Source organism: Salmo salar, chromosome ssa26 (assembly GCF_905237065.1).
Source record: "Salmo salar chromosome ssa26, Ssal_v3.1, whole genome shotgun sequence".
Taxonomy (NCBI): domain Eukaryota; kingdom Metazoa; phylum Chordata; class Actinopteri; order Salmoniformes; family Salmonidae; genus Salmo; species Salmo salar.
The window spans coordinates 16,436,708-16,449,749 of NC_059467.1; the positions used below are offsets into that span (position 1 = coordinate 16,436,708).

At 40.7% G+C, this 13,042-nt stretch overlaps 1 protein-coding gene across 1 annotated transcript in view; it reads left to right on the top strand.

Moving 5' to 3' along the window:
* Positions 1-1,980: 1,980 nt before the first annotated feature.
* LOC106587242 (CTD small phosphatase-like protein 2-B) overlaps positions 1,981-13,042 on the top strand; it is a 29,503-nt gene continuing 18,441 nt past the window's right edge. Inside the window, exon 1 of the mRNA XM_014175444.2 lies at positions 1,981-2,202. The gene's annotated coding sequence lies outside the window, so the exon portion shown is untranslated. The remainder of the gene's footprint in view (positions 2,203-13,042) is intronic.

The following is a 13,042-nucleotide window of genomic DNA, read 5'->3' on the forward strand; positions in this document are numbered from 1 at the left end:
CTCAGCCACGCTCAAGGTCCTAAACGATATCGTAACCGCCATCATTCTGTATACTTCTGGCCCTTCTTTGGACACTGTATTAACTAACCTCCAGACGAGCTTCAATGCCATACAACTCTCCTTCCGTGGCCTCCAACTGCTCCTAAATACAAGTAAAACAAAATGCATGCTCTTCAACCGATCGCTGCCTGCACCTGCCCGCCTGTCCTGCATCACTACTCTGGACGGTTCTGACTTAGAATATGTGGACAACTACAAATACCTAGGTGTCTGGTTAGACTGTAAACTCTCCTTCCAGACTCACATCAAACATCTCCAATCCAAAGTTAAATCAAGAATTGGCTTCCTATTTTGCAACAAAGCATCCTTCACTCATGCTGCCAAATATACCCTAGTAAAACTGACCATCCTACCGATCATCGACTTCGGCGATGTAATTTACAAAATAGCCTCCAATACCCTACTCAACAAACTGGATGCAGTCTATCACAGTGCCATCCGTTTTGTCACCAAAGCCCCATATACTACCCACCACTGCGACCTGTACGCTCTTGTTGGCTGGCCTTCGCTTCATAACCGTCGCCAAACCCACTGGCTCCAGGTCATCTACAAGACCCTGCTAGGTAAAGTCCCCGCTTATCTCCGCTCACTGGTCACCATAGCAGCACCCACCTGTAGCATGCGCTCCAGCAGGTATATCTCTGGTCACCCCCAAAGCCAATTCTTCCTTTGGCCGTCTCTCTTTCCAGTTCTCTTTTGCTCCTTTGCACCCCATTATCTCTATTTCTACTTTGCACTTTCTTCTACTACAAATCTACCATTCCAGTGTTTTACTTGCTATATTGTATTTACTTTGCCACCATGGACTTTTTTGCCTTTACCTCCCTTATCTCACCTCATTTGCTCACATCGTCCATAGACTTATTTTTCTACTGTATTATTGACTGTATATTTGTTTTACTCCATGTGTAACTCTGTGTTGTTGTATGTTGTCGAACTGCTTTGCTTTATCTTGGCCAGGTCGCAATTGTAAATGAGAACTTGTTCTCAACTTGCCTACCTGGTTAAATAAAGGTGAAATAAATACAAATAAATAAATAAAAAGCTCATTAGTCTGCATAAAAGACCCCCAAATATCAAGCAATTGCAAGTAAAAACCAACAAGGTGAATGGAGAAACAATCTACAAAATACCCGTTAAGGAAGAAACCTGGAGAGGAACCACACTTATGGGTGTTCGGGGGATTCAGGACCAGGTAACGGTATGTACTGTTTTTCAAATAAAAGGGGTGTGAGTAATGTGCCAAAGCAAAGGAAAAAATGAGTTATATTACACTGGCCCGTGTTGAACCGGGCAATGGCCCGGCACGTCATCGGGTGAAAGCGGGAGGGGAGAGCGCCCTTCTCAAATCAAACAGTAATCTGCGCGGCTTGGTCATGTCAGCATGGTGCATCGTCTTTTCCATAAAATAAATGTTTTAATTTTCAAACTAGGTTTTCATTGGGAAGGCAGGTAAAGGGTTTTATCCAAAGCAATTCCCGTTGAATGTGAAAACACAAAAACGGACTTATAACTAACGTCACCTTTGTTTTGAACCGATTTCGCTGTCCGCCAGAGCGGGGCACCTGGCTCACGCCCGGAAGCAGCCCGGTTCCACCATGAATGCAATCACTTCACCCGAAGGCATAGTCACTTCGCCCCCACCTACATGTAGAGATTACCTCAACTGACTTGGTACCGGTGCCCCCTGTATTATAGCCTCGTTATTCTTATTACTTTTTATTTGAGCCTACTTCGTAAATATGTTCTTCTTCTTGAACTGTACTGTTGGTTAAGGGCTTGTCAGTAAGCATTTCACGGTAAAGTCTACACTTGTTGTATTCGGTGCATGTGGCAAATAAAGTTTGATTTGATTCAAACTCTTCTCACCGGGGTACACGGGCCAGAAAAACGAACCACCTCATTGACGCCTCTGGCACAAGCGGTCCTCTGTCATCCGGGTATCTGCATCGAGAGAGTGTGCGTGAGGAGGCGGGAAATGGCGTCTGTGAGCACATCGCAGTATCAGCTACTAGACGGTTCATAAAAACAGCAAAGCAGAGAGGAAACAAGAAGAAAAAGAAGCAGCTGCTGTCCGCACCGTAGCAGCCAGCAGTGCTTGATCAGTCAACTCGTTTTGGAGATACTGTGGAGTACTGTAAAGTAAGTAGGGATTATTTCAAGCGTCTTTCGGCATGTGTGAGTGACGTACAAATAAATATTTTCCTTTCTCGCCCCCAAGGCATGGACAACAGCAATCTACAGTAGCTAGCCAGCCAACTTGACCCTCTGTCTTGCTAAAATCTCGGCCTCCTGGTTTGCTAACATGTAACCATTTTGCTGCGGAAAATTACTCAATGATTTTGTAAATTTTGGGTTGATTTCTTGTACATTTACAACAGTCTTGGTTAACTTGCCTAAAACAGCTAATTGACTAGATCCATGTTGCCAAGCTAGGTAGCTAACCAGCTAGCAAAGTTTGGGTAATGTTAGCTAATTAAGTTTTGCTCATGTTAGTTAACGTTCAACTAGCTAGCTAGTCAAATTTGTCTTTGGACAGAAGGGGCTAAAATATTGCTTGTCCAGCCTCTCGCAACCTAGGTTTAATTTCGTTAGCTAGATGTTCTAACAGCTAACTGCATAGCTAAACCGCTAACATTTCTCAGTTGAAAATGGACAGTGGGGAATGGCAGGTACAGTAGCTAGTTATCTAGGTACTGTGTTTTTTGCTAGCTAGCGAGCTAGCCGCCACGGCTAGCTAACGTGAACTAACCTCGCGCGCTGTTTTCGAACGATGTTTGTTACTTGTTAATAGCTTGGGAATTCGCGTGATGTTTAGCTAGTAAGTTACTGTTGGCGTCCTGTTTTTACGGCCTCCTACCTGGACACGAGTGCTCGGTAGCAAGCTTTAATTTCCCGCCCACTTTGTGTATACAAGCCTGGTTAGGGTTGCCCGTCCATGGACATAGAAAAAGTTAGTTGGTAATTAGCTCTGGACCTTTTGAATTGCAACTAGCATTGGCCCATTACACGAAGGAATCAGAAACATTTTGAACAGTGACAATTCGATTTACTTGACAGAAGACTGTCTAGTTAGCTAACTAGCTATTTCAATGAAGTGTGCGTGGTGTTCCCACTTTCCACTCATTTTGATCGACCATCCCCTCATCTAACCATACCTTCCACATGTTATGTAACGATGCACCGCCACCACCAAACAATTAGTAGTGAGGGCGAATGAATGGGCTGCTGCAGTCACTATGGGAACTGTTTCTAGAGCCCACAATTAAAGTCCAGGTAGCAGATACTGGTCCTTAATAACAGATGTATGTAGTTGGTGCTGTATATTTAAGCAGTACGGCCCGAGGGTGGGTGGTATATGGCCAATATACCACATGTAAGGGCTGTTCTTAGGCAAGAAGCACCGTGGAATGCTGGGACACGGACCTTAGCAGCTGTATATTGACCATATTTCACAAACCCCTGAGGTGCCTTATTGCTATTATAAATGGGTTACCAATGTAATTAGACCAGTAAAAATACATGTTTTGTCATAATCGTGGTATACGGTCTGAAAAACCATGGCTTTCAGCATTCGGGGCTCGAACCACACAGTTTAGAATTTCTTTATAGTAGTATGTAATGGTTCCAGCTGTGGTATCAGACCGTACATGACAAAACATGTATTTGTACTGTTCTAATTATGTTAGTAACCAGTTTATAATAACAATAAGGTGCTTCGGGGTTTGTGGTACATGGCCAATATACCACTGCTAAGGGCTGTATCCAGGCATTCGTGCATAAGAACAGCCCATAGCTATGGTATATTGGACATATACCACACCCTCTCGTCTTACTGCGTAAAACCTCTTAAGGGTCAAACCCTTTTTCCCCCACATTTTCAAGGGGTGGCAGGCAGGCACAGCAGGGGTTCAAAATGTAGAACCTAGTTCATACATTTGAATAAAAAAATTGATTTGATCAAACATAACTATGCTACATTTTATTTTTGGGACCCTCAGGATGACAAATCAGAGCAAGATAACTGAATGTAAGTACATGATTTACCTTCAGAGGTGAATGTATCAAACAGTTGCCGTGATACATTTTTGTTGTTGTTGTGCACTCCTCAATCAAAGCCATTTTGTTTCACTGTAATAGCTACTGTAAATTGGACAGTGCAGTTAGATTAACAAGAATTTTATCTTTCTGCCCATAAGGCATATTTGTCCTGGGAAATGTTCTTGTACTTGTAACATCGTGCTAATCACATTAGCGCATGTTAGCTCAAACGTCCTGGGGGGCACCGATCCCGTAGAGGTTAAATATACATGGGTTTTAACTCTAAAATATCTTTGTTAGTTTACATTTCATGCTCCCCCAATGCAAGATCAAAATTTCTATGATTTACTTGGTGGGGGAACACATTGCCTGTAGCCTACTGTACATGGTGGGGGAACATATCGCCTGTAGCCTACTGTACATGGTGAGCTGTAAGTGGCACTATCACTTTTTAATATGGAAAGGGCTGAGGAATTTTCTACACTATTCACAACATATTGACACAATTAGTCTTTATAGAACAAAAATGTAAATTCATCAGTTATGTGGAAATATGTATTTGCGTGAACATTATCAAGCCAGCAGCAGATGAGCAAGTGAATACTCTCCTCCCCCTCTCCCCGGTTTTAGCTTTTTGTCTACAGTAGATGGCTAGGTATAGGATATTTACTAGCCCGCACCAGTGACAAACGTAGCTATGTTATTGACATATGGCAGTACACAAACAAAATCGACATCACTTATTTTGCTTGCTAGAAATGGCCACATTCATTCAGATAGGAAGGGGATAGCTACAGCTGAAGTGGGAAGTTTACATACACCTTAGACAAATGCATTTAAACTCAGTTTTTCACAATTCCTGACATTTAATCCTGGTAAAAATTCCCTGTCTTAGGTCAGTTTGGATCACCACTTTATTTTAAGGGTGTGAAATGTCAGAATTAGAGGTAAACCGATTCATAGGAATGACCGGTTAATTACGGCCGATTTCAAGTTTTCACAACAATCGGTAATTTCCATTTTGACACCGATTATGGCTGATTACATTGCACTCCAGGAGGAGACTGCCTGGCAGGCTGACTACCTGTTATGCAAGTGCGGCAAGGAGCCAAGGTAAGGTGCTAGCTAGCATTAAACTTATCTTATAAAAAACAATCAATCTTAACATGATCACTAGTTAACTACACATGGTTGATGATATTAGTAGTTTATCTAGCTTGTCCTGCGTTGCATATAATCAATGCGGTGCCTGTTAATTTATCATTGAATCACAGCCTACTTCGCCAAATGGGTGATTTAACAAGCACATTCGTGAAAAAAGCACTGTCGTTGCACCTAACCATAAACATCAACGCCTTTCTTAAAATCAATACACACGTGTGTATTTTTAAACCTGCATATTTAGTTAATATTGCCTGCTAACATGAATTTCTTTTAACTAGGGAAATTGTCACTTCTCTTGTGTTCTGTGCAACAGAGTCAGGGTATATACACAGCAGTTTGGGCTGCCTGGCTTGTTCCGAACTGCATGAAGACCATTTCTTTCTAACAAAGACAGCCAACTTTGCCAAACTGGGGATGATTTAACAAAAGCGCATTTGTGAAAAAAACACAATCGTTGCACAAATGTACCTAACCATAAACATCAATGCCTTTCTTAAAATCAATACACAAAGTATATATTTTTTTTAACCTGCATGTTTAGTTAAAAGAAATTCATGTTAGCAGGCAATATTAACTAGGCAAATTGTGTCACGTCTCTTGCGTTCATTGCACGCAGAGTCAGGGTATATGCAACCGTTAGGGCCGACCTGGCTCGTTGCAAACTAATTTGGCAGAATTTTACATAACTATGACATAACATTGAAGGTTGTGCAATGTAACAGCAATATTTAGACTTAGGGATGCCCCCGTTAGATAAAATACGTAACGGTTCTCTATTTCACTGAAAGAATAAATATTTTGTTTTCGAAATGATTAGTTTCCGGGTTTGGCCATATTAATGACCTAATGCTCGTATTTCTGTGTGTTATTATATTATACCGTAATTTCTGGACTATTAAGCGAACATAAAATAAGCCGCACCCACTGAATTACAATTTTTTTTTTTTATTATAATTTTTTTTTTTTACATAAATAAGCCGCACATGTCTAAGCCGCAGGTGCCTACCGGTACATTGAAACAAATGAACTTTACACAGGCTTTAACGATACACGGCTTGTAACAAAAAATAAAAAATTAGCAGTAAGCTTTAGTTGTCTTTTGCACTGAGTCAATTCCTCACGCTGCTGTTTCCAACGTCTTATCATCGACTCATTAAGACCAAGCTCCCGTGCAGCAGCTCTATTTCCTTTTCCAACAGCCAGATCAATCGCCTTCAACTTGAAAACTGCATCATATGCATTTCTCCGTGTCTTTGCCATGATGAGGGTGACAAAATGACTACCGTAATCAGAATGATGGGAAGTTTGAGAGCGCTCGATTTAATCTAAACAGTAAACAAAAAAGTTGTTTGACCTTAACCCGTTCGGCAATTTCATTGGTCTAATGAAAGCTTCATGCCGCCAAAAAACTGAGCACGTCACAGAATGTGTTTTTTTTTTGGAGAAAAAAATAATAAAAGCGGGAAAAATCCGTGTATTAGCTGCGTCATTGTTTAAGCCGCGAGGTTCAAAGCCTGGGAAAAAAGTTGCGGCTTATAGTCCGGAATTTACGGTAATTAAATCTGATTTGATAGTGCAGTCTGACTGAGCGGTGGTAGGCAGCAGCAGGCTCGTAAGCATTCATTCAAACAGCACTTTCGTGCGTTTGCCAGCAGCTCTTCGCATTGAAGCATTGCACTGTTTGACTTCAAGCCTATCAACTCCCGAGATTATGCTGGCAATACTAAAGTACCTATGAGAGCATCCAATAGTCAAAGGTATATGAAATACAAATGGTATAGAGGGAAGTAGTCCTATAATAACTACAACCTAAAACTTCTTACCTGGGAATATTGAAGACTCATGTTAAAAGGAACCACCAGCTTTCACATGTTCTCATGTTTTGAGCAAGGAACTTAAACGTTAGATTTTCTACATGGCACATATTGCCCTTTTACTTTCTTCTCCAACAGTTTGTTTTTGCATTATTTAAACCAAATTGAACATGTTTCACTATTTATTTGACTAAATTGATTTTATTGATGTATTAAGTTAAAATAAATCTTCATTGTTCATTCAGTATTGTTGTAATTGTCATTATTACAAATATATATAAATTGCCGATTACTCGGTATCGGATTTTTTTTGGTCCTCCAATAATCGGTATCGGAGTTGAAAAATCATAATCGGTCGACCTCTAGTCAGAATAATAGTAGAGAAGGGTTTATTGCAGCTTTTATTTCTTTCATCACATTCCCAGTTGGTCAGAAGTTTACATGCACTCAATTAGTATTTGGTAGCATTGCCTTTAAGTTGTTTAACTTGGGTCAAATGTTTTGGGTAGCCTTCCACAAGCTTCCCACAATAAGTTGGGTGAATTTTGGCCCATTCCACTTGACAGCTGGTGTAACTGAGTCGGGTTTGTAGGCCTCCTTGCTCACACATGCTTTTTCAGTTCTGCCCACAATTTTTTTTTATAGGACTGAGGTCAGGGCTTTGTGATCGCCACTCCAATACCATGGCTTTGTCCTTAAGCCATTTTGCCACAACTTTGGAAGTATGCTTGGGGTCATTGTCCATTTGGAAGACCCATTTGCGACCAAGCTTTAACTTCCTGACTGATGTTTTGAGACGTTGCTTCAATATATCCACATAATTTTCCCTCTTCATGATGTTATCTATTTTGTGAAGTGCACCAGTCCCTCCTGCAGCAAAGCACCCCCACAACATGATGCTGCCACCCCCCTGCTTCACGGTTGGGATGGTGTTGTTCGGCTTGCAAGCTTCCCTCCTTTTCCTCCAAACATAATGGTCATTGTGGCCAAACAGTTCTATTTTTGTTTCATCAGACCAGAGGACATTTCTCCAAAAAAGCACGATCTTTGTCCCCATGTGCAGTTGCAAACCGTAGTCTGGCTTTTTTATGGCGGTTTTGGAGCAGTGGCCTCTTCCGTGCTGAGCGGCCTTTCAGGTTATGTCGATTTTAGGACTCATTTTACTATGGCTATAGATGCTTTTGTACCTGTTTTCTCCAGCATCTTCACAAGGTCCTTTGCTGTTGTTCTGGGATTGATTTGCACTTTTTGCACCAAAGTACGTTCATCTCTAGGAGACAGAACGCGTCTTCTTCCTGAGTGGTGTGACGACTGCGTGGTCCCATGGTGTTTATACTTGCGTACTATTGTTTGTACTGACGAACGTGATACCTTCAGGCATTTGGAAATTGCTCCCAAGGATGAACCAGACTTGTGGAGGTCTACAATTTTTTTTCTCTGAGGTCTTGGCTGTTTTCTTTTGATTTTCCCATGATGTCAAGCAAAGAGGCACTGAGTTTGAAGGTAGGCCTTGTAATACATCCACAGGTACACCTCCAATTAACTCATAGTGTCAATTAGCCTATCAGAAGCTTCTAAAGCCATGGCATAATTTTCTGGAAGCTGTTTAAAGGCACAGTCAACTTAGTGTATGTAAACTTCTGACTCACTGGAATTGTGATTAAGTGAAATAATCTGTCTGTAAACAATTGTTGGAAAAATGACTTGTGTCATGCACAAAGTAGATGTCCTAACCGACTTGCCAAAACTATAGTTTAACAAGAAATTTGTGGAATGGTTGAAACATGTAGTTTGAGTCATTAAAACTAATTTTTGTAAACTCCCGACTTCAACTGTAGCTTTAGCAAGCTAATGTTATCAGCTGCTTCCACAAGAAGTAACTGACACTGTTGATCCTAAGATAAAATAAGTAGTTTTTGAGCAAAATCCCCAATCAGCCCTTCCAAAGAAAACAACATGGGTCTGGGGCTTCTCTGAAATACAGTCAGGTCCATGGCCGACGTGTCTCATTTCACTCGGCAGGCTGTATAGAAAACTCCCCTGGAGTTACACCATATCTGAATTACCGTAACACTCAGCTCCCCACAAACATCTTAAACTTGCTCTATATAGTAAGTGAACTCCTATTTCCCGTTGGCTTGTACCTATAGTATGACCGCATCAGCAGTTAGCTACCAACTGCTGGCAGACATGTTGGTTAGTTTTCAGTGTTATTTAGATGGAAGACGTGAGCTAAATCCGTTATAGCTAGATAACATTAGCATAGCTCTTTCACTTACCTGGTTGACTTCCATGCTCACTGAAGCCCATGATCGGTCTCGGCTGGTGCTGCTGACTGTTTTGAGATGCTTTAAAGCCACGTTGAATGTAGGGATACCATCCACTTAAATAGCAGCCAACTGTTGCCACTATTCATATCATATGCCGGGTTATGATTTGTTGAAGTTAACAGAAGAGGTGTTGGTCCTTTTCAGTGATGGTAGCCTCCTGAAATCAACATCTGCCATTCTAAAATATAGATGGAAGCCTTGTACAATTTGTCTTCTAACCAATCATATATAGATCATACCAAGTGGTCTTTGTATAATGTGTGTTTTAATAGTGCTTACAACCCAAATGTTTTGCCCCAGTTCAATTGATTTCAACGTGTAATCGATATAAGTGATTAACAAAGTGTTGCGTTTTACACTTCAATGGCAAAACATTTTAGCTGGCTGTCTTCTACCGGTGATATACACATTATTCCCAGATTCTGTGTGAGTGATTTGTTGCTACTTGTCAAATCAACAGGGTTTTTGGTGCATATGCAATTCGTAAGGTGCTCGTTTAATACATTTAAGTTGTTGTCAACAGGAAGCAGCCACGGCATCATTTTCAAACTATGTTTTAGGAATATAAATGGAACTTTCAACATTTAATTTCCAGTATTATTCTACTTAATCGGGTAAAAAACTTCTGAGTCCAAAAACGTGCTGTGATTGATTTATTTTGGCTCTGTATCCCAGTGGTTCCCAAACCTTTTCGGTTACTGTACCACCAACTGAATTTTGCTCTGCCCGGAGTACCCGCTCATGTGCATTTACCAGTAGGCTTATGGTCTCATGAGTCTTCTCAAGTACTCCCTGTGGATAGACCAAGTACTCCCTGTGGATAGACCAAGTACCTCCAGGGGTCCTAGTACCCATGGTTGGGAACCACTGATATAGCCTACCAGAAATCGTGACGACAGGTTTGTCTTGCCTACAATTAGCTTTTGTAATACGTCTTTTGGGAGTAACGTGGAGTGTTGGTGGTTAATCCACACTGAAAATTGATATTCCGTTTGGATACCAGGCCAACTCAAGATTGGTCTTGATGCAAACAATTTAACCTTTCATGCACTCCTTCAAAAAATATTAATTTGGTCATACACTGGGGCAGGGCTATTCAACTGGCCGTTTATCAATTTAGAATGGCCCAATTCTGAACCTTCATATAAAAAAAGCAAAACATTTCCATCAAATTTGATTTTTAGTGCCAAAAGGAGCCCTCGTTCAATATTCTCTAATGGGATAGATGTTTTCCTGTAGTCCTGCCCATTAAGTGCTGTCAATTAATATCACCCAACATACCAATTACAGCCAATCCGAGCTGCTAACGGGTGCGGGGTCTGTCTGCCCGACCGCCTATAGGCTCTTTCACCACAGATAAGATCACTACACCAGAGCATGCTTTGTGCTTAACTCAGTCCATGGTGTTTAACTCACAGCTATCATTAACTTTATTCGATCAACAGCCTAGCCTGCAACATCGCTTGTTTTATGGTCTGCTGGACATCATTATCTACTTTTACGTATTGTTTGGTGGCTAAGCAAGGGTAATAATCCTCTCGAGAGCAGCCTATGAGAGCTTAGGGATGAGATGGTTGCTTTTCTTCAGTGATTGCCGCCACGAGAAAGCCAACATATCTAGCAAATGCTTGAGGTGCTCGGATGACGTTTTATTTTTGTGACCTCTTCAATCAATTGAATTGACATGAATTTGGGACTACAGGGGCGGTATAAAACAGAATGTTTTCTAATTTTCTCCTGTTTTATTTTTTATTTTTTTAGCTCAAACAAAAACTTCCATTTCCCTACGTTGCACAACTATATACGGTCAACAGTACAGATCACTCCCGTGATGTCAGTTTTTAGATAAACTGAAAGCAAACTCATAAAATATTGTTGCCAAGTTAAAGTCCCCACAGAGGTGGTGCAGTTTATAGGCACCTGTTCTCTACTGATGCGGTGGGAGAGAGACTGCTCCGCAAAAGATAGTCAACTGAGATATATGTTTCTGTGTAAAAACAAAAGTAGACAAAATTATGAAGATATTGAAAATGGGACAGAATTTGATGCTGGTCAACTGAGAGATGCCATGCGTAAAAGGTTCCCTATGTGTAAATACAAACAAGATGAAGCGATGCATGTAGAAATGAATTAATGTGATGCAGGTCAACTGTGTTATGTTCAAATGTGTTCCATTATGTAAAACCATTTGATGCACTGAATTGGGCTGGTGTTAAAGCACTCAAAATGAACTTCTAGTGACATTTAATTTTAATGAAAGTGCTTTATAAGATTATAATATAAATAACCCTTTTCAAATCTGGCCCCTGTAAGATTTTAGTTGAGTAACCCTGCAGTAGGGTAAATTGAGCCATGATAAAATGAGGTAATACCCTGTGTTAGATTTTTAATAACTTGCATCGCTGTCACACCGTTGAGCTTTGTGTGCATGAGGCCATTTCAATGGTTCTCACACCGCTTCAAACATGATTTCGTTTTTTGTATTGTTTTAGAACGCACTCGTGTATGTGCAAATAGCTAGCATCTAGCTACTATAGATGTAATTTTCTTTGTAGCATGTGTAACAGCTGGTTGTAATTTCAGAAATCTGGGGGCAGTGAAAATGGATAGTCTACTATATTTTTCTGAAATATAGCTTTATCCGCAACCTTACTTGATGTGTGTTATATATCCATAGATTTCCTTTTGTTTAAATAAAGAAGGAGAAAAAAGGAAATCCTCTTCCCCGGTATAGTGTTTTTGCTGCTGGCTGCATCCTTGGTTTGTTGGAAGCTGTGAATGAGTCATGCTTTGAGATGGTTAAAAAAAGGCATGCTGTGACTAGAGGAACTGTATGTGTGTCATTCGTGTTCATTGGCTCTTACATCCATGCTGAATTCTGCAGGCAAAATTGAGGCATACCGTATCTGCTGGCTCCTTGGATGGTTTAGCCCGGGGATGTCAAACTCAATCAGCACATGGGCCATATTGGGGGAAAAAACAACAGACCTAGCCTATTGTTTGTTTTTACAAAAAACGTGCATACAACTGCGAACCACTTATGCACATAGGATGCTGTATATAACCTTTTAACATATTCAATATTTGTCCAGCCTTTGCTGCTATGCTTGCAGCTGAGAAAAATATGCTGCGACCCTGGTCAAAGTATTTAATAACTCCAAATAACAAAAACATAACTTGGTTGTTGTAGCCTAGGCTACTGCTCAAATGTTGTCATAGGCCTACATTTCTCCTTTGCAATGTGTTTTATTGAAAGGTTTAGCTTCTCGGTTATTAATTGTTACACTTTAAAAATCGAAGCCAGACTGCAAAAATGTTTGGCCTAGGAGGACATTCCTGTGCGCTGTAACGGGACACACAAAAGCAGAGCAATTCACGTTGAATTCACAGATGCAAGTGTAATTTCATAAAGTAGAGGACTCAACTGTTGACTAATTTATACTTGCTTGTGTGCCCTATTGTCCTTTAGTAGTCATTTTATACCTGCGTGTGAATCCTTTTAACTTTTTGACAACAAATTACATTTTCTGTAGGCTACTGCAATGGTCAGTTAGAACGAACGGAAACCTGGCATGGACATTAAGCCTACAACATCTTTTAAACTTTCGGTCCGGTAGATTTGGTCAGTGCCAT